This window comes from Macrobrachium nipponense, chromosome 20 (genome assembly GCF_015104395.2).
Source record: "Macrobrachium nipponense isolate FS-2020 chromosome 20, ASM1510439v2, whole genome shotgun sequence".
Lineage (NCBI taxonomy): Eukaryota > Metazoa > Arthropoda > Malacostraca > Decapoda > Palaemonidae > Macrobrachium > Macrobrachium nipponense.
Window position 1 is genome coordinate 25,642,294 of NC_061089.1, and position 21,755 is coordinate 25,664,048.

The 21,755-nt window shown below is 40.7% G+C and overlaps 2 protein-coding genes across 2 annotated transcripts in view; one reads left to right on the forward strand and one right to left on the reverse strand.

Annotated features, from left to right (window-relative positions):
- The window catches only part of LOC135223640 (G-protein coupled receptor 143-like), a 39,473-nt gene extending 19,587 nt beyond the window's left edge, over nt 1–19,886 (reverse strand). Inside the window, exon 1 of the mRNA XM_064262274.1 lies at nt 19,771–19,886. The gene's annotated coding sequence lies outside the window, so the exon portion shown is untranslated. The remainder of the gene's footprint in view (nt 1–19,770) is intronic.
- A 532-nt stretch (nt 19,887–20,418) lies between these two features.
- Nucleotides 20,419–21,755, forward strand: part of LOC135223645 (thiamine transporter 1-like) — a 39,076-nt gene continuing 37,739 nt past the window's right edge. The window contains exon 1 of the mRNA XM_064262297.1: nt 20,419–20,576. The gene's annotated coding sequence lies outside the window, so the exon portion shown is untranslated. The remainder of the gene's footprint in view (nt 20,577–21,755) is intronic.

Sequence of the window (21,755 nt, forward strand, 5' to 3'; positions counted from 1 at the left end):
GCTTTTCAAATTGCCTCTTATCTTCTGCACTACTATTACTCTCTTTTTTATATGTATAAGTACAACCACAATCTCCTATTCGTTCTTTCCATTCTACGAAAGGAAAGTTGAAGTCACCAGATAGGAGAATAGTCCAGTCCTTGTGATTTCTACATATATCATCAATTTTTTCAATTATTAAGTCAAAACTCTTTAGTATTAGGAGGTCTATATATTACTATGTTCATCAATTTTTCAGATTCAAATTCTACCGCTATTAGTTCACATTCTGAGTTACTATATTTCTCATATATTTTTCCTTGTTTTTTGTCTTTCCCATATATTGCGGTTCCCCCTTGATTCCTATTTTTTCTATCTGATCTATAAGTTTGGAACCCTTTTATTTGATCATCATTCCCAGTCTCTTGGAATACCAGGTTTCACTTATATTCATTATATCTATTTTCTTTTCATTTTGGGTTAGTTCTTCTAAGTACTCTATTTTCTTTTTGAGTTACTCGTAACTAAACCCTGCGCACTTCATCACTATGATGGTTTGCGTGTTTTCTCCTTCATTTAATACTGGTAGTAATAAGGATTTTCCCATGTCTCTTTCTGTTCTGGTATGTTGTTCTTTTTTTCATTTCCAGAAATTCTGACATTAAAAAATCCAACTTTTCCATAATATTTTGATCTTCCTTCATCATAATTATTCATTTGGTGTCTGAATCTGCAATTTTCTCCGTTTCTGCAATATCCTCTTGCATAATAAATACAGTTATTATCTCTTGAGTAGAATTTCAGAGCTGATGCTTTGAAATTTTTTGCTGACACCTCTGCATATCTCATTGGTGGTTTGCTTTTCTCTTTTACCTGATATTCTTGATTTCTCTCTTTATTTGTTTCTTTCTTATTTTGGATTTTATTACTTGGTTGGTTATTTTATTTGATTATGATTCATGGCTACAGGGTGCATATATTTGCATTTTTTGTCGAACTTACATCCTTTTCCTTCTTTTAGGTTTTTACATATTTTTGGATGCAGATCTCTGCAATCATCCCCCATATCCATCTAAGTATGCACATTTACCATATATTTCATAGTTTTGACATATCTTAGGATGTTTGTAGTAACATCTTTCTCCAAATCTGCAATTCCCTCTTTTCAAAAGGTTGCAGATTTTGTCTTTCTTGTCTATATTTTCCTCTTTCCCGTCATTGTATAGATCTGGGTAGAGCCTCTTCGGGATTTGCTTTTCTGTTGTCATATCGTAATTTATTTCTTCGTAGGTATGCTGCTTTATTGCCTCATATGTAGTATCAATGAGTATCTCTGCATCCATACTTTTATCTTGTTCTTTGTTTTCCTTATTTTTTTGTGTCATTTCATTTTTGTTTACTTCTCTTCCGTTTTCCTCTTCTTCTTTTCTTCTTCTTCTTCCTCTTCTTCTTCTTCTTCATCAACTATTTGTACATTCAATCTTGATTTAATAACATTGTCTATCCATGATAGACATGTTGAACAAAAAATTCTTGTATCTTTTCTCAAATCTTGTATTACCTCAGCACACTGTGGATGGGTCGGAATGTAGCAAGCAGCACATTTTCTGATTAGGTTTTGTGGATTGACTATGCTATACCAAACCTTACACAGTTTGCCATGCTTTTGGCATTCTTTTTCCTAATGCATCAATTAGGATATTCACAAGATTCACCTTATTCATTTTCTTTGTCGGAATATGTTGGTTTATGTATATTTCTTTATGAGTCTCTTGACCACTTGGATTTTATTTGGAACTTCTTCAATTATTTTCAAGATATTTTCATTAGATTTGTTCCAGTTTGAAGGATTATCCTTCTAATATATCTATGAATGCTTTTTGTATCTTTTTGGTTTAGGACTGTTGCTGATTTCATAGATGAGAAATGCCAGTTCCCTTCCTGCTACCTCATCGTATTGCGAATCTGCTAGACACGCCAAATTACGCCACCTCTTCCCGCAGTTGGAACTTACTGCCATCTGTTCTGATTTATAGTATTACACTTGATAAACTAACTTAGAAGACGCTTTATCCTACTATTTTCACACTAATCTTATCACCGATAGTTCACGAACACTTCTAGATATTTCTCAAATTCTAGTCGTATGTTAAACTTGTGATATCTGTTGATTAATCTGACTTCACGCGGGTACGACTCACCAAGCAAGATGGCTACAGACGGTTGTAAAATCCCGGAGATTCGTGATCCAGAACAGGTTCTATTGCTCCTTTCTCTAGCATGGAAGCTACTTGCTCCCACAGAGCCGCTTTCTTCTCTAAATCGTTGTAATTTGCCCGAGGGCTCTCGGAGATGTTGCGAGAGGAGGTCTTTTCAAAGAAAGGAAATCTTGTATCCTTCCCGAGCTACGTTGACAGCCCAGGGATCTGCCTTCATTTCTTGCCAAACTTCCCAAAAACCTTGAAGTCTGGCTCCCACTGTCGTCTGGAGGACTGAGTTCTCATTCTTTAGTAGGGGGTTTCTTGGCTCCTCTTTTCGCGGGTACTCTCTTACCCCTAAAGGCGGGTCGAGCGATGTTCTTCCTCGAAAGGGCTGTTGCGACGGTCTAGTATCCTTTGGCGTCTTCTTCACCAACTTGGTTGGTAAGAACTTCTTAACTGAAGACGAAAGAAGATCTTGAGTGGCTTTTTTTTGCGAAAGGGATAGAGCTATATCCCTAATCACCTCTGAAGGAAACAGCTGTTTTCGAAAGGGAGAGAACAGTAACTCCGATTTCTGAGAGTTAGAAACTCCTTTTGAGGCGAACGAACACAACAGCGATCTCTTCTTAAGCACTCCTGCTGTGAATAAAGAAGCCAGCTCATTCGTTCCGTCTCTAAGAGCCTTATCCATGCAGGACATAATGCTCTTAGCTGTTTCTAAGTCCTGCGAATCCTCTTCTCCTAGGGAATTAGCTAGCGCTCCCAAAGACCAATCCAAGAAATTGAAGACTTCGAAAGTCCTAAAAATCCCTTTAAATAGATGGTCAAATTCCGAAGACGTCCACCAGACCTTGGCCGACTGTAACGCCTGTCTGCGTGAGCTGTCTACTATACTGGAGAAGTCCCCCTGGGAGGAGGCCGGTACTCCCAGGCCTAGACTTTCTCCAGTAGCGTACCATACTCCTGATTTAGAAGCTAACTTAGCTAGAGGAAAAACAAAAGAGTATTTTCCCGCTTCTTTCTTCTCCTTCATCCAGTCATTCACCGTTGAAGGCCTTCTTCTTCGCCGAAATTGACATCGTCATTTTCAGGAAAGAGGACTTCTTTGGAGTCCTAGTCTTGAAAACTGTGATAAGGGGGATAACGGAGCTGTCGGTTTAAATTCCCCCCCTCAAAACAGCAATAAGACGTGAAGTCAGAACCTTATAATCTGAAGAAGGTTCCGTATTCTTTTCTTCAATTACTTCCAACTCTTCTTCTGCTGAAGAAATGTCTTGTAAATCGTCGTCGTATTGACGTTTCGTTGACGGACTAGCGTCCTGCCGCCTGCGTCCTGCGGCTACCGAGGCATCGGCGTCCTGCCGCCTCTCGATTGTCCCTGCCGCCTGCGTTCCTGCTGGGGCTCACCGATGGCGGTTCGGCGTTCCTGCCCAGCCTGCCTCGATGTCCTGCCGCTGCGTCCTTGCACGTCCATCGTAGAAACGCCTGCTTCCTGTCGCCTGCGTCCTGCGTCCACCATTGGTCCCGCGTCCTGACGTTTGCGTCCTGCTTCTTCGGAAACTATTTTCCTCCTAGCGCCAGTTCGCCCTGCGTCCTCGGCGAACGCGTCCTTGTCTTCCCTTTTAGAAGACTTAATGGGAAGGAAATCGTCCTTACGCCTCGAAGATGGTTGTTCAGTAGCATCCCAAGACTTCACCAGTACTGCCAACTTGGACTGCATTTCCCGTAAGAAATGCTTCGTACTATCCTCCTGCATGGTAGACGACGAAGGATGAGGATTACGAGCGGACGTGGACTGCGACCTAAAGGAGAGCGATCCTGTACTCTACCCGACGGAGAAATACGAGGGGAAGATACATAAGAAGATGGAGGCGATTCTCCCATGGAAATACCATGCCGAGACGGACGTATATCACCAGTGCGTCCTGCGTCCTCTCTAGTACGAAAAATCCTTTTCCTCTTGATCGGCACTGCGTCCCCGTCTTCCGAGGATGACAACACCTCAGGACTACTCCAAGCCTCACTGTCTTGCGCCTGTCTCTCGAGAGCCGTTGACGTCCTGAACGTCCTCTTGAGTGGGCGAGACACCACTGCATACCGCCGTTCTCGCTCGGAAGTCGACCTTCCGAGGACGCACACTTCCCAGTCACGCCTTTTCTGCGGCGAACGCAAACAACAGCCTGGGAACTTGCAACAGGACTGTTCGAAGGGACGCCTGACCGTGACAAACCTCTCTCGCCTCCCTTCGACTGTCCGACATGCCTTCTCCCTTGGGTCTGGGAGCTTGACAGAGGTCTAGGTCTAGGAGCACGAGAGAGACGATCAGACGCCCCCTCCACTACACTTTCACTGACATCGAAAGCACTAACTTTATCTGTAAGTCGCTCTATCTGGTCGCCCATGGACGCAAGGGCAGCGAACACTTTCACAAATATTTGTATCGTTCGTCTCCTCCGATACAGCAGCGGGCGCAAGAGATACCTGGGGAGAAGGAACTACCAATTCTACATTAGAAGGAGCTGGAGAGGAAATACAATCACTCCTTTTACTCGAAGAATTTGACTTCTCACTACGAGAAACAGATCTCCTTACACGATCTTTCTCAAGTCTTTCCAACATATTTCATAAGACCTTCCATTCCTTCTCTGATAAATTCTCACATTCAATGCATCTATTCTCCCAAGTACACACATTCTCCCTACACTTCTTACAAACGGTATGAGGGTCGACCGAAGCTTTCGGCAATCTTACCTTACACCCCTCTTTTACACACACTCTAAACATACTTCCAGAGTCAGACATCTTAAAGAACAATCCAAAGCGAATGCCAAGCTAACGTTTCCGAGTACAATACCAAAATCCAAGATCAGTCAGCAACGAGAATGAAAATTCTAGCAGGGAACCACCAACAATGTTGCCGGTTCGGCTGGCAGAGAAAATCTGGCCCAATTGGGAACGGTTCCTAGCGCTAGCGCCACGGTAACGGGGTGGTGGTTGCCTGAACTACTAATAGGTTACTAGCGATTTGCCGCGGAGTTTTTGAAAATTTTCTGCCAGGTGGAACAGAGAATATAGCTATATATATACCTGCCAGGTAAGTGTCATACATTAAAACTAACTGTCAGGGGATCAAGGATTGGTTACAAGAGTCAATTCCATCACTGTGATCACTGTGTCTTCAAGCAAGTCATAATATATAGTACACTAGATCTTTAGGGGAAAAACATTATTCATCTGTCGTTTGTAAAAATACAAACAACCCTTATTAAAATATTATATAACTATTATTCCACACAGTATAGCAACCTTACTGCAGTACAATATACATATATATGCATTTATCTAAAACAATCTTTTCATCCTGTCAGTTACAGATTAACAAACAAAATGATAAAATTGTTTTATAATACTTACCAATAGGTCTGGATTCACTTATCAGTCTTAAAACTAATATTCTTTCAGCACTGACAGCACAAAATCATATATAAAACATAAAAATACTTTTATATGTATTATCAAATACTACATAATAAAAATTTGCTAACACAAACCAATCTCACACAAGTATATATGCACTTAAAATTTTGAGAAAGGCATTCAGACTTTTAAGGTAGTTAGCTGCATATTATTTGTTTATTTTTTCATGGCAAAACACTATAAACTGCAAGACCACAGAAAAATAAAGCTGCTCTTTTTATAACCACAAAATAAGGAAAAAAATACTGAGGATGCAACAACCAACCAACCAGGGGAATGGCTGCAGCCAGACAATGTTCACATGACTGCTACATTGAGTGACTTGCAAGTCATCATCTTTACAATGGTAGTGTTACGGAGAAAGAGGATTTTATACTGTACCTGACTCAATTTACAATTAATGCCAAGGAAAAGATTATGATGTACATTGATAAGTCAAATCCAAAACTATAAAAATAATTCTAATAATGAATAATGCTTGAGTGAAATTCTGATACAAAAGGAAACTTGAGTTGCTTTAATCATCCTCACCCCATCCCCCCAAAATAAAATAAAGAGAATATGAATACCATTACTTTGAATAAAAAGAATTCGGCAGTACAAGTTTACAAGAGTTCAAGCAAATCTTACCCACTATTGCAAAGAATATGGTAAGTTGCCAATTGGCACAAGTGGCTGAAGGGAAGGTGGGAAGGACACTTCCTAACTGTCTCCTTCCTTCTTTTACCCCTTGACTCTCTGTTGGGCAGGAGTCTGGGAGGGGAGCTGAAAGAGCTAGGAAGGCTCTAAACCTTTTCTTGAAGAAAAAGTTGTACTTCCTGTCAAGGTTTAGGGAACTGTACCTTCTCTACAAGAATATACACCCTTACTAAAAGGACAGTGTATGGTGGATTAAAGAGTCCAAGCCACTGTAATGCCTTTTCTTCACTGTCACCTCTTATCTTACTTTTCTAAATAGTAGGAAGAGTTCAAAACTGCTCCATTCTGTAAAACAGAATGAAACGGTAACTTGCTATTAAAGGTTACACACAATGCCAAGAATCTTAAGGATAAAGTTTGTCAACTGATGAGAGAGGAAAAACAAAACCTTTCCCCAATACACCAAGAACCTTGTTTTTTTTTTTTTTTTTTTTGGGTGTCTGTGTGCTTTCTGTGTTACTATGAATTCCTCCATGAAGTCTTGGGCTTGACAGTGATTGTGTCCAGGTATTCCAGGATTCCCAAGTTCACAATTTCATGATGACAGATTTGCCTCATTTTCCAACCCTTCCCTAGAGGAGTTTGTTGGCAACAACCCTCAGGAGTTGTTGCTTTGTCCCATCAGAGCACTGCATCACTATATAAAAAGGACTCATCACCTAAGGCCTATGTGTTGTATACTTTTCGTTAGCGCAGGCCGAGCCAAGAAAGAAGTGTCAAAGAATACCACTTCTTTTTGGCTTCATGAGGTGATTAGACAAGCCTACTCCTCATCTTCAAGTTCAGTCACAGATACTGTATTGTTATTAGTTGGGATGAATCTTACCTACTGTTAAAGTTAGCTAACTACCACACTGAATGAGGTTAGTGAGTCAGTATAGCCCAAAACCATCTGCTCAGCCAAGTGAACTATAAATGCTTCTTTTTCAAAAGGGAAATATCTTCTAAGCATTCTTGCCTGCTGCATGAGACTTCCTGGTAAGTACTACTGTCACTAGATGGTGGATCCACAGCAGGGAGTAGGTCCTCATAGTGCGAAATGTTGGAGGTTCCTTACATGGAAAATGGACTTGACCTCGTAGAGTACTAATTGTATTAGGGACTCCTGTGAAAGAGTTGAATGCCTATAACTGACATTCCAAAACTTAAGAAAGTAACTACCTCCTGATATGATGGCATTCTCCTATACACTAATGCATTATGTACCTTTATGCTCCCCAAACTGAACATCTCAATTTCTTATACACCTAAAGATAGGAGAGAAAGGAGGCTTCTCTTGTATTTGAGTATTGATTCACGAGAAAATTTTCATCGTCGTAACAACAGGACTAAAGGCTTTATAATCTTCATAAGAAACTTGATGTCTTGCAAACAAAGAAAATTAAAAGTGTGCTCCTCATCCATTGAGCAACATTGACAACCTTTTCTAGAGAAAGGTTTTAAATGAAATTAAGACAAAAAAAGAAGTGCTTAAAGCATAGATGCTGTGTGATTTTAGTTTTAAACAATTATAAATCATCAGGATTTGACTTTACTTGCACTGACTTGATTAAGCAAAAGACAGCATTCTTGAACATATGAGTACTATTTGAACTACTAACAGCAGAGAATAAATTCTGAACTCTTCTTCTTCAAGGATTAAGCATTTCCAGATAAATCCTTAAGAGCTACAACTAAACATGGTAAAGCTTCCTGTTCATTGCCTACTAAAGCAGCTAAATAAGGTACCATCACAAAATTGGGAATGGCTTTGCTTTGACACTTCAGCCTTAAACAAAGAAGAAGAAGAAAAATGACATGTGTCTCTTTGAACAAAGCCAAACAAGAAAGGGCTTGAATCTCACTTGCACACTTGCTGTAGCAATAGCTAAAGGAAAAAGTGTTTTGAAAGTTAAGTTCCTATAGGAAATTTTATCCAAAGGCTCAAACTGAGGTAATGTCAAATTTAAGGGCTATGTCCAAATTCCATCCAAAACAATGATAGGAAGATCTTAGGGCTTTCACCCAGAGATTGGATGACCTCATCCAGAGGCAAGAGAAATATTCAGCCTGGCAAACCTCAGAGCTGAAGACAACATAAATCAATACTCTTTCAGCCCTGAAACAGCAAGTCACTTTGTATACCTTAGATACTGGCAGAACTTCATCTGGTTATCTACCGAAGCACGAGTGCTGGAAATCCCTCAAGAGAAGCACTAAGATCAATAAACTGCTTGCCCACTATTCTTGAAAAGGTCTATAAGTGGAAGGTCTACTAGAATTAAGATGTTTCATAGCTGCTCTTGAAAAGCCTCTTGCTCACATGAGACACAAACAGTTTCTGCCCAGTCAGATGAAGCATGTGGAGATTTTGATGGAGTTTTCTCAAATGTGACTGTCTAAGATTTTTCTTAATTGGCAGTGAAGAACTTCCACCACCAAGAGAGGCAGCTTGGGCAACTATTTTTTCTGGGGCCACCATGAGCTAACAACAGCTTGAGTTTTCAGATGCTCATAACTTGTTGAAATCTTTCCTCAGCGGTGCAAATAGAGGAAAAACATAAGGGTCTAGATTTGACCACTCTAGAAGGAAAGCATCAACTTTCCATACCATAACACTGTGATTTTTTAATTTTGGGCAGTCACGAGAGACTATTCTGACAGAAACTTTGCCCTTTCCTGTCGAGTCAGTCACTGATAATGTTTTGTGTTTTCTTCTTGGGAAAAACTGTGGTAGAAGAATGATGTTCATGGTTTCTATCCAAAAAAGAAATTTCTCTGGTAGCCTCAACAAATTTCTTGAAATGTACTTTCTAATGTGGGAATGAGATTTAACTGTTGGACTAGATCGTGATCACCTTGTCTCTGATTAGAGGTTCTGCTTGTATAAGACCTCCCAACATACCAAAAGCTCTAGATTGTTTGCATGCATTTAACCACCTTTTTTTACCTAGCTTCAACAACTGTTACAGCTGTGGCTTGGAATGATGGTTGTGTTCGAGTAGGAATGACAAGTTTTACATATATAATAAGCCCAAAAAAGGGATTTAGACGAAGGAAAAATCTATTTCTGAGCAAGGGCCTGTGTCGCCCAGTGAAATGTCCCTTTTTAGCACACATTTCTAAGGTATAAATATTGCTATAATACCAGGGAAAAAAGCTAATGTGGAAATGCCAGAATATTCTGGCTCGCTCACCTTATTCAAGGTGTCGGTATGGTTTCTAGGGCAAATGAAACCACTACCAGAGGTCCTTTGCCATTTAGATTCATCCTTCTTCAATATCCCTCATCTACAGAGGAGCCGATCTAAGGCCCACTAATCGCTACCGTTACGGGTAGCGCCTCTTGACGTCATTCCTGCAGATAGCACCCAAGCTTGGGCCAAAAAAGGGGGGGTAAAAGGAAAGGGTGGGATTTCACTGGGCGACAAAGGCCCTTGTCCAGAAATAGATTTTTCCTTCGCCAAAATCCCTTTTCTGGGCTCAGCCTGTGTCGCTACGTGAAATAGAACCAGAGAAATGGCCATAAAAGCTTGGAAAGAAGGACACACACAAGTAATATATAGGATAATAAAAAACAATTAAGGTTAATTGCTATAATCTAATAACAAGGTTACAGAACAAGTAAGAATAGAGCAATTGGAGCCTTAACCCCTTCTTTACCGGGTGGGTGAGCAGAATGTAAACATTGTGTTTGCTGCCGAACTGAATCTCCCGGTAGTGACTCCAGTTTGGAGGGGTGCCGATCGTAAAAATATTTGCCAAAAATACACTAATCAAGACAGGCTAATGAAATTATCAGGTATTATTAGCACTATAATAATGCTTATTCTCTGTTAGTTTTATCATCCTACAGGGAAAATAAATGATTTTATGAAAAAAAATGTGAAACTCATGTCCCTTGTACAAGGGACACTGGTGGTCGATGAGAAAACTACAGTCTTGAATAGAAATTCGGTCTTACAGAATGTTGGTATATCGCACCTGGAACATGCACATAAAGTATTATCAAAATAGAACAGTAAATAAGCACGTAATAACAAAAAAAAAAAAAAGAGCAAAAACTAAAGCGAAAGCCCCGCCAATAAATATGGAAATCGCAAATTTTATAGTATATCTTTCAAAATTGGTCGATGTCATTTTTTACGTTTTCTAAGATTAGTTTCATCACAGAAAACAACTTTAGGGGTATCAGGGGTATCTAAACTAATTTTTCAAGTTTCTTGTCCTCAGAAAAAATCGCTTTTTCGCTTTTTCTCTGGTTTGGTTTTTTATATATAAAGTTACTATAAGGCTTTATTTTTACCTTCATTTATCTGGTGTTCATATCTTTTATTTGTAAAATGTAATAAGTGAATAAATAAATAAATACAGTAAATGATGATACAACTGGTTTTATACTTGGGTAGAAGTTATTACATGTTTACGCTTCTCTGGTTTTGTGATTTTTTGTTGAGACGCAGTTCATCTGTCACCTACACACTACTATAAGCAGTAATAATATTTTTTGGGGTTCATCATACGTCTGGCATCGTGTCATACTGTTTATTTTGCTCCAAACTCTTCAAACCGAAATTACAGAATGATTGGAAGTCCCTATCTGAAAAGAGGAGTTTTGGTGGTACTATGAGTACCACCTTCATGCACCCGGTGCGGTGTAGTAGACTTGAATGGTGGTACCCACCTACCTCCAAACAAACTTTCGGTAATGAAGAGGTTAATGCTAAATCAAAATACAAAATAACACATACTACTTAATAGTAAATAGCAAGGCTTAAATGTAAACTGTGACTAATCCTAGGAACAAAACAAAAGGAAACATCACAATTATATACAACACGTGGCATCCAAGGTACAATATGGCTACATGACGGCTGAGCTACAGCAAGAATGCTAGCGAGGCAGGTAGGAAAGAGAGATATAAGTTAAACTACTTACTACTAATTAAGCAGTGTCAGGGGAAACTGTGTTTCCCGCTGCCACTGCTGGAAATTTAAGGGCTTCTAAGGACTTAAGATAATGGAGTTTGAATACTGTTGGAGATTTCCAGCCTGTGTACTTCTTCAGATCATCAAAATTCATATGTTGAAAATAATTAATACAGGTAGCTACTGCCCTTACATCATGTACCTGTGGGAAGGACTGCGGGTTAGCTTGTTTTATAAAGTATAAAACTTGCTGCCTAATTCCTTTTAAGGAAATGGTGCCTCCCTTTTCCCTAACAAACAGAGGGCCTGAAGATCTTAGGGCAGTTCTACTTAGGTATACTTTTAGAGAAGAAACTGGACATAAGGATGGGTCCTGTGGAAGTGGGAGAATTTTCCATGGGGCCCACCTATCCAGTGGGTCCTCATTCTTTACTAGAAATTGACGATCTGGAGAAAGTAACACTTCTCCTGAAGGGAGAAACTCTATATGACCTGATTCCCTAGATAGAGCCGACAGTTCGGATATCCTGGCTCCTGAGGCCAGATTTAACAGGAATAATGTTTTCCTCAGGAGAGCCAAATAGTCACATGAGTCATTATTAGTGTCCGAGGCCAATTTAAGGACATCATTTAAAAACCATGACACAGACTTGGGCCTCTCGGATGGTCTGAGTCTAGCGCAGGCCTTAGGGATAGATGAAAAATAAGAATCTGTCAGATCTATTTTGAATCCAAACTGGAAGATCTTCTTAAGTGCAGACTTAGTGGTAGTAATAGTATTAGCTGCTAAACCTTTCTCAAATAGTGTCCTGAAAAAGGATATGGCCAGATTCGTGGTCATGGTTTGTGCATTAGAGTCCCTTAGGAATACAGATAGTTTTTTAACTGCTGAATCATATTGATGCAAGGTCGATTCCTGTTCATCAGATTCTAAGAATAAGATGTTCTGGGGATCGATATTAGCATCTCTTTGTGCCGCAAACTTCATGAAGTCCATAAAGTTAGGGCTTTCTGAATTCCTGAGGAAGCGAACACAATCCGCGTTTGCACTAGTTGTGATAGTTTGGGATTGGGGATCCGTTGAGGGCGGAGTCCCAATTCCAGTAGAAGTGGGAACCAATTGCTCTTGGGCCAATTGGGGGCTATTAGAGCAATGTGGCCTTTGAACATCCTGAGTTTGTTCAGAACTTTCAAGAGAAGATTCACTGGAGGAAAGAGGTAAATCTTCTTCCATAGATTCCAGTCTATAGCCATGGCGTCTGTGGCATAGGCCAGAGGGTCCAGGTTGGGGGCCGCATAACAAGGGAGTTTGTGGTTCGACTCGGTGGCGAAGAGATCTACCTGAAGCCCTGGGACTAGTTGACAGACCCAACTGAATGACTGCTTGTCCAGGGACCACTCTGACTCCAGCGGGACTGAGGGTGATAGCGCGTCCGCTACTACGTTTCTTACACCCACTAGATGAGTGGCGGACAGGTGCCATTTGTTCTTCTGCTAGTGAAAATATGGCTATCATGACATGGTTCAAGTGGCTCAACTTGGAGCCTCCCCTGTTGATGCAGTGTACTACTACTGCACTGTCCAGCACCAGTTTGATATGAGATTTCTTGGCTGGATGAAGCTTTTTGAGGGTGAGGAACACTGCCATAGCTTCCAGTACATTGATATGAAGCTGGTGGAATGGTAGGGACCAGGTTCCCTGTACCTTTTTGTACTGTGAGTATCCTCCCCAGCCGCTTAGTGACACATCTGTGTGGATCACTAAGGCCAGCGGAGGGAACTGGAGCGGAATTGTCTTTGACAAATTCTTGATCTCTGTCCACGGGCGGAGTCTCTTTCGTAAGATCGCTGGGATAGGGGCTAGTTTGTCCCGGGATCTGTTGTTTGCTCTTGAACGCCAAACCCGGTTTATGTCCTTCAGTTTAGCTTTTAGAAGAACGTCCGTTACTGAAGCAAATTGGAGAGAACCTAAGATTCTTTCTTGGTTCCTCCGGGTCGTCTGCTTGCACTTGAGAAATTGTCTGGCTGCTTTGACTATTTCTCTCCTCTTCAACGGCGGAATTGATAGTGTGGGAGTTCAAGTCCCATTGAATGCCTAACTACTGGAAGCGGGACTCCGGTGTTAGCTAGGACTTGGTTTTGTTTATCTGGAAGCCTAGGTGTTCCAGAAACCGGATTACTTTGACCGTTGCTTTGCGGCATGCTTCGATGCTTGTGGCCCACACGAGCCAATCGTCCAGATAAGCTACTAGCATTCTTCCTTGAGACCTTAGTTCTTGAACAACTGTCTCCGCCAGTTTTGTAAATATCCTGGGGGCTACGTTGAGCCCGAACGGCATTACTTTGAAAGAGAAGGCCTGGTTTCCTAGTCTGAAGCCTAGAAACGGGCGGAAGTGTCTTGCTACTGGAACATGATAGTATGCATTTGTAAGATCTATAGAGGTGGTGACGGCCCCACGGGGAAGTAAGGTCCGCACCTGTGAAACGGTCAGCATCCGGAACTTGTTGCAACGAATGAATAAGTTCAGACGGGACAAGTCTAGAATTATTCTTCGCTTGTTTGAGCCTTTCATGGCACGCTGAACAAGCGACCTTGAAATTTTAAATGCTTGACTCTTGACACTACTCCTTTTTGAAGTAGTTCTTGAGAGTAATCTACCAATTCCGCTGTTGGTTGTTGATGAAAGGTGTTGGATGGAGGGGGACCTTAGAGCCAACTCCATCCTAGACCTTTGGACACAATGCTTTAGGCCCATTTGCTGAACCTCCAATGGTGACGAAAGAGGAACAGTCTCCCTCCTACCTGGGGATTCTCACTGGCTTGAGGAAGGGCGTGCACCACGTCCTCCTCGGGAACCCTTGCCTCGGTTGGAGGCTCTTCCGCCGCCCCGTTGACGGAAGGCGCCTCTAGCTCTGCTGCCCCTGCCAAACCTGTTAAAGGGCTGAAAGGACTGGCTTTCAAACACTGGGTTGTAGGCAGGGGAGACAGTGTAGGAGGTCGAAGCCTGTGCCTGTTGCGGCAATTGTGTCAGCAGCACAAACTGCTGTTGTGGCTGCGACTTAGAAGTGGAAGGTTGCGGTTCTTGTGATACCGGAACCGCTTGCACTAGAGTCTGCTGTTGAGGAGCCTGGAAAGGCTGGAATTTCCTAGGCTTCTTCTTCGATTTTGGATTCGATCCAGCTGACTCCGGTTTGCGTTTGTTGACCAGTCCCCAGCGAACCCTTAGACTCTGATTGAATCTAACTGCCTCACAGTGAACTTTGTTCACTACAGAGGCCGGGAAGAGGTCAGAGCCCCAAATGGATGAGGCTAAAAGCTTGTTAGGCTCATGGCGGATCGTGGCCTCCGCCAGTACATGTTTCCTACAATTTTGCCTAGCTATGACGAAATTATACTAGTCACATTGCATCGAGTACAAAAGTGACTTGGCAATGATCTTGAATAACGGCTCTTCTCCGTAGATTAGAGCCGATACTTCCGTCATCACTAGCGAATTGAGGGTCCTGCACAGCCTCATCCTGGCGTTGACTCAGTCTGGATGAGGTTGTCTGACAGCCTGGGCAATCTCTAGCTGAATTGAGTGATGGCGCAGTCCGGCTTCAGCTTACCCACTGAAAAGGTGGCCAGAAGATCTACCCAGTGATCGTCAGTTCCTGGGAGCAGGAGGGAAGTTGGTTCTGTCTCCCTGAACTGGGGTATGGGTTTGTCCTTCATCACGGCTTACAGGGTCAATTCTGCTACCTTCGATGTGAACGAGATGGGTGTCTCCTCGTCCACGGTGAAGATCGTGAAGGGGCTCTTAAATGCAGTAACCTTGGTGTTGGTACACTGCCACTCCTCCAGGTTACGCAATCATGCCTGCTGCGCCTGATCCCGGGAGAGAATTACCGTCTCTTTCGGGACCTTGTCTTCCCTTCATGGTCGTCGGACAGCAGCGACTTTGAAATTTGAATAAGTTAAGTTGTATATTAATTTTTGTTATCCTAAACTAGTGTTTCGGTTAGTTCGAAGCCAGTATCGAAGCACGTGTTTAACTAGATCTATCGGCCCGACGGTGGACACGTAGGAATATGCATGATGCCGCCATTTGTATGTAAAGTGGTAGGTCAGTCTGTGGTAACGAGTAAGGTGTTTACTGTTAGTTATGAGGGGATTTATAGCCTAGGCTAGTCGTGTCCTTTTGTATGTACTGTAGCTAATTCTCTGTAACCCCTGTGGCTAGCTCGTGCAGCGCAACATTACCTCTTGCCAGAACATATGAGCTTGCCAAGAATATTTAAATATGCAGATAAGGCGCGAAACGCCGTTCCATCTCAGCCTTACTGACAGCACACAAACATATTCACCATTATCAACTAATTTATCAGTAATGCCGGTTAGTGGTAGCCTAGGCTAGTCTGTCGTTTACATGTACATGTAAAGTAGTGGTTCAAAGTTCTGTATGCAAAGTAAGGGGTCCTAGCATCTAATTTATCTGTAATGTTGGTTAGTGGTAGCCTAGGCTAGTCTGTCGTTTTACATGTAGAGTAGTGGTTCAAAGTTCTGCAAAGTAAGGGGTCCTAGGCTAGCCTAGGTCAAACTTGTATGCAAAGTAAGGGGTCAAACTTTTGTATGCAGAGTAAAGGGTCAACAATAACAAAACCGTAAATATGTACATTTATGTGCCTAGACACCAGGAATTGAGTGTTTCGGACGCCGTAAAAGTCCGAGGCCATTTCCCCCCACCCAAAAACCCCGGTTTCCCACTAGGTCCCCCTTTACCATTTGATGTTTTCCTATGGTTTATTTTAACTGGGTCAACTACAAAATCGTTGTTATTAACAATTATAAAGTTCCCCTTCCCATTTCCAAATATGAATTATACATGTAGTTACTTTAAGATTTTTTCCAAGAAAATCGATCATCAGCAGATAGCTATGTAGTCGCTCCATGAGTGCTGGGAAGGCTGGGAAAGATGGTGGATTGTCCATGGTTAGACCGGCCAGCCACACGATTGCCGCCATATTGAATTTCAAAACTGCATTGAAGAGCTCACATGCTTATTTTAGTGTGTACCTATGGCCTTAATTTCTAACTTTGGAGAAAATAGGCTAGCTAGGGTAAAAAAACCGCATGGTACAGGAGTGGACCATGTACAATCAACGTGTACAACCCCAAAAAAAGTACATTATAACGCGTCCTGACATCAGAGATGGGCATCAGTCGCGACTTCTTGTTGGTGAAAAACGGAGCTAAAGACCTCTACTCTCCTTTCGAAGTTAGTATTTTCTCCAAAGTTAGAAATTAAGGCCAAATTTTAAGATTTAAACAGAGGGTAGTGAAATGGTGGTACAAGACAGTCCAAATCTCACCGAAACGCGTTCAACATTTTTACTTACAACTCAAAATATTTAGAAGATTGACGCCATCTCGATGTTAACGGAGTCGCTTGTATCAATAAACTTCCCATTTCCTGTGATAAATCCGCACACAACTTGCACCCACAGATGCTGGGGCACTTTCATCACAACAATCGGAACACGGTCCTTAACCGGCTAGTTTGTTAGTAAACAACTGTTTTGGTCGAAGACGACGACGAAGCATGCACTTGGATAATTTTTTAAATAAATAGTAGAACATCAATATTCGTTATTGAAAAAGTAACTCGGTTCTGACTCAAATTTAAGTAATTATTTTTTTGGAATTAGAACGTTCGTTTTAAGTCCTGTATTATGACGTCACTATATCTTGGCTTTCGTACCTATTGTAAATAATTGCTTTACTCAACTTTCTTGCAGAACAGTTTACCAGTTATTCATGCAGATTATCAGCTATTCATGTAATTGCTATAATCGTAATGCGCATATATATCTTTTGGATATATATAAAGATGTTTTACTGCCGGATTATCGCCGTAGTGTGACGCAATAGTTTTCGGTCCCTGGGCCTCTGTTTTCGCACCATATGAAATTATGGGGCCGAATTTGCAATGACCAGAAAGTCGTTAAAAGAGGAAAGTTAGCATTGAGGGGCATATGTTTTGATTGAGAAAAATACAAATTTATTCAATAGCTAGCTTGTAAAAATACTTTGTTATTACAAAAAAAACTTGATTGACAACTAAGGCAGCATACTACTATGGGTTTCAGCAACAGTGCAAGCACATTTTTGGGCAATACCTATTTCTGTAACGAACACTCGTATCAGAGATTTTTTTTTGCTACTGAACAACACTCGTATTTTCAGAACGGATGCTATAGTGCATTACACCCAGTGCCGTAATTTATTAGGGTATCGTGAATCACTAATTGTAAAGAATAACGACACTTGTCCTTGTACCAAGACAAAAACTCCACTATGCAGAAATGGAATACGAAAACACGTAAAATGCATCCCAAAAACCTGCTTCCCACCCCCCCCCCCCCCAACCGCCACCTACCTTCCCCCTCCCCCCCCCCCCCACCCCCCCCCCCCCCCCAACCGCCACTCCTTTCCTTCTTCGTTCCTTCACTTTCCTTTCTCTCTCTCTCTCTCTCTCACTGTTGCCATTCGGTATGTGTTGACCCTCCAAACTGGGTATAAGACTACACACAAAACATTGAAATTGGTGAAATTAGGCTATGTATTGGAAGTATATATACATAAATATTAAAGCAATTTTATCATTATTGCATTACTATGACAACTAGAATTCATGGAAACAGTTTATAATAATGAATAGGCGTATGTGTGAAGCCTCCACTAACGTGGCAACGATGATTTTGCCATTCTTAGCATGCAAACATTAAAGGTTACATTTATTTCAGGCATAGGTACGGTTATTAAAGAAATTCAAAATACTAATATAGACTGAAATCAATGAAGTGCTAGAAAAAACAAACAAACAAAAAAAAACAAAATATATAATCCACTTATCCGTAGTCGTTCCTCTATGGTTTTCGGCAGCCAGATGTACGAAAACGTTAGACACATTAGATTGTATCTACTTTAGAAATATCTGAAATTTTTTGGGGTAATTTGGTTGCAAAAAAGGGATAATATACATGAATTAAATTAAAATTTTTAAATAACAAAGTAAAGTTGAACTAAATAACGAGTAAAGTTAACAATTTAGGGAATAAAACTTTGCAGTTTCGTCGTCTGCTGCTCATAACTATGTTTGTGGCGCGCGCGCTTAAGAACCAGGAACAGCAACTTGTTTAAAGTGCAATGTGGAGTGAATTGAGACCAAAATGTGTATAATAACAATCAAATAAGCACTGTGGAGTTTCAGTTGTGATGGCAGTAAGGATAAAAATGAATTCAGTTCAAACCATGACCCCAGGAATAACAAGTTTCATACTTTCACTAATATAGGCAACAAAATGTTGTTTTATTGTGCTGATTACAACTGCAATCTTGAGTAAGATCAATAAACGTTACATAGGCTATATACGCTAACATTGTTCAAATGAGTGCTGGGAAGGCTGGGAAAGATGGTTGTCGTCACTGATCAGAATCTGTACATCCACACGGTAGCTGCCATATTGGATTTCAAAACTGCCTTGAAAACATATTTTAAGAAGAGCGTCACATGCTTATTTTAGTTCATATGGGGCTTTCATATATCACATTATGTTGACGAAACTTCAATCTTTTGAATGGTATGCTTGGAGTTGTAATTGTATTCTTGTTTCACCATTTAAATAGGCTAGCCTATCAAGTGAATAAGACCTGTCCACCGTGATAAGGGTTGGTAGTCGCTGGTGTTTCCCCCTACTTATTTCGAAAGAAGAGTAGAGGTCTTGAGCTGTACTTCTCACCACCAACAACTCATGACTGATGACCATCTCCGGTGTCTGGACGTTTTAAAGTACATTTTCGGAGGGTGGCCACAAACGTGGGTGGCTCGGCTAGTCCAGTCGGTTGTTTACCTTATCACTTTATGTTAATGAAACTTCAATCTTTTGAATGGTATGCTTAAAGATGTAATTGTATTCTTGTTTTACCAATTAAATATGGAGTGAATAAGGCTGATCCACTCGATGACGACAGATTTTGGGAAGGCAGTCACACTATGTTAGAGGTGGCTGCCAAGTGACCATTGGATATTTTACCATCAATTTGAAACCTTAATACTGGTGTAGGTAGCCTTGCCTAGTTAGAATACCTAGCTATGACACAAAATACATAGCCTAGTTACCTACCTAGTAGGTACCTAACAAATTCTTTGTTCTCTCCTACATGAGCCGTCATTCTTCAGTGACCCGAGGCCTAGACAAGGACAGGAAATTCCAATAGAAAGTTTCATTGTTGAATAACATGCATAAATACCGGACCTTATAATTGTATTATATCATCCGAATCAAAGCTGAAAATTATACGTTACAAAAAACCGCCAGCCTTGGTCGCTAGCTAAGCTACTGCGACAAAAGCTCCTTCCTCTTCAAACTTCTCACTTGGTATTTGTGAAAGCGAACCATCATACCTTTGACTTAAATAACTAATCGAATTAAATAACAAAGTAGTTGAATACGATATTACTTACAAATTGGGACTTTATCCTAAGTGTCTAATTAATGACTTTCAGACAACCGATTAACTTTCTACTGTTTGCCTAAAGCGAAGGTTTAAGGTTTGTTTACATCACGTGTTTGGGAAAAGCTGCCGACGTTTCAATTAATTAAATAATTTTCCCGCTATCCCATTCACATGAAGACTTCAGAAGCTATTTTATTATTTACAATACTTTATATGATAATTGAAACATCACAATTTATCTAATTTTAAGACTATGATTAATAAAAAACAGCAGTAATTCTTATTTTGCGTTCGATACACATAGAAATTTTTAATATATGCCACTACTGATTATTTCACGACAGAGAAATATTAAGAGAAATTGATTATATTATTAGTGTAAAATAAGATACCTTACTGATTTGTAATTTACCACTATTTAAAAAGATAAGAGCTATTTTTATTTCAAGATGAATTAGAATTTAGAACATGGAAATAGCAGACGACAAAGATGAGGAACGGTAAAGTGTTCAATATATTATCAGTTAAAATATGATTAGTGTTAGAGGACATTTCCTACAGTGTTTAAGCTGCAATATTGCTGGATTAACATTCCCACCTTCTGTAATAAATATAATGACGATACGACACATTTGATTACTGATACACCAATCAGCTGTGCACGATTATCAAACAAATGACGCAACCGTGCGTCTTGTTGAAGTGTAACCGTAGGAATTCTTGTGAAGATCATGAAGTCTTTATTGTACTGTGCCACCGTAATATGAATTGTGATCTGTAATTATAAGTTATATTTACGTCTGCTGACTCTGGGTGAGTAGATCACGACTTTCAATGGGTCTTCTTTTGCGTTTTAACCAATGATTGCTGATTGTAGTGAAAGTTGGCAATCGCTTAGAAGATAACCGAGACCGGGTTTTTTGGGTCTGGTAATCACACGATCACACACAAGTGAGTGAAATGACCGCAACGGTACCAATAAAGCATTCGAATCACTAGAAACGATTGAGTAAATCCACTCTTCTGACCAGTTCAGAGAAACGTGTTCCACTGGGTCGGAACTGGCAACTGTAAGCTAAATGTGCAGTGCGTTAGGCTTGCCTAAGGCGACATCCGTTGTGGTTGTATGGTAAAGAACTTCATTACATACATAGTGCAACTCCCATGTATCTCGAGGGTCTTGGTTTGAGGTGATATATCACTCGGCAGCGAATAATTATGTCGGCACCGGTGTCGCTAGGTTAGGTTAGGTCACGATAGGTTACTTTACATTAAGTGACTGTAGTGCTTGGGAAATACAGAGTTTCCTTCTTTCCTTGACCAAATTTCCCCGGAAATACAGTTTAATTACTGGCCAAACGTTAATCCAGTGACAATTTTCTCAGGGCTTTATTAACTAAGTGGTTCTTCATTCCCACGCCTCCTTTCTATCTTAAATGTATACACATGCATGCTGCCAGTTTTCAAGGTATGCGAGTGGTTTGGATGGACTGTCCTAAGAATTTGTCAATCAATATGGGAATTGGATAAGGTTTTCTACAAGATCGTGAAAGACAAAGTGTGTCTGTGTAATCACTTGAAATCATTAAACTAGCTAATGCATGACCAAAGTCCCAGTTAGAATACCAGTGGTGGAAACCTGTTAACAATAGAGACATTTTAGACTTTTGAGTATGCCCTCATTATTCTTCCCACATTACGATTCAGATGTCAAGGCCAAACTATGCCAGTCAGAAGGAGACACGAAATTCAACTCCTTTCTGAGGACTGAGGTGAGACTGAGAACTGAACGCTGATAAACACAAACCTATACGTACTCTGTTTTTTTCCATCTGTCCATCCGCCTGTGGTGTTTTTGTATGGTAACACTGCGTCTCGGGCTGTAGATAGTTACATTCAGCTTACATTCAACGATTATAATAATATCCTATTTCGAATATTAACGGTGTAATTATCACATACAGTAAAATTATTAAAACACTTTCCAGTTGT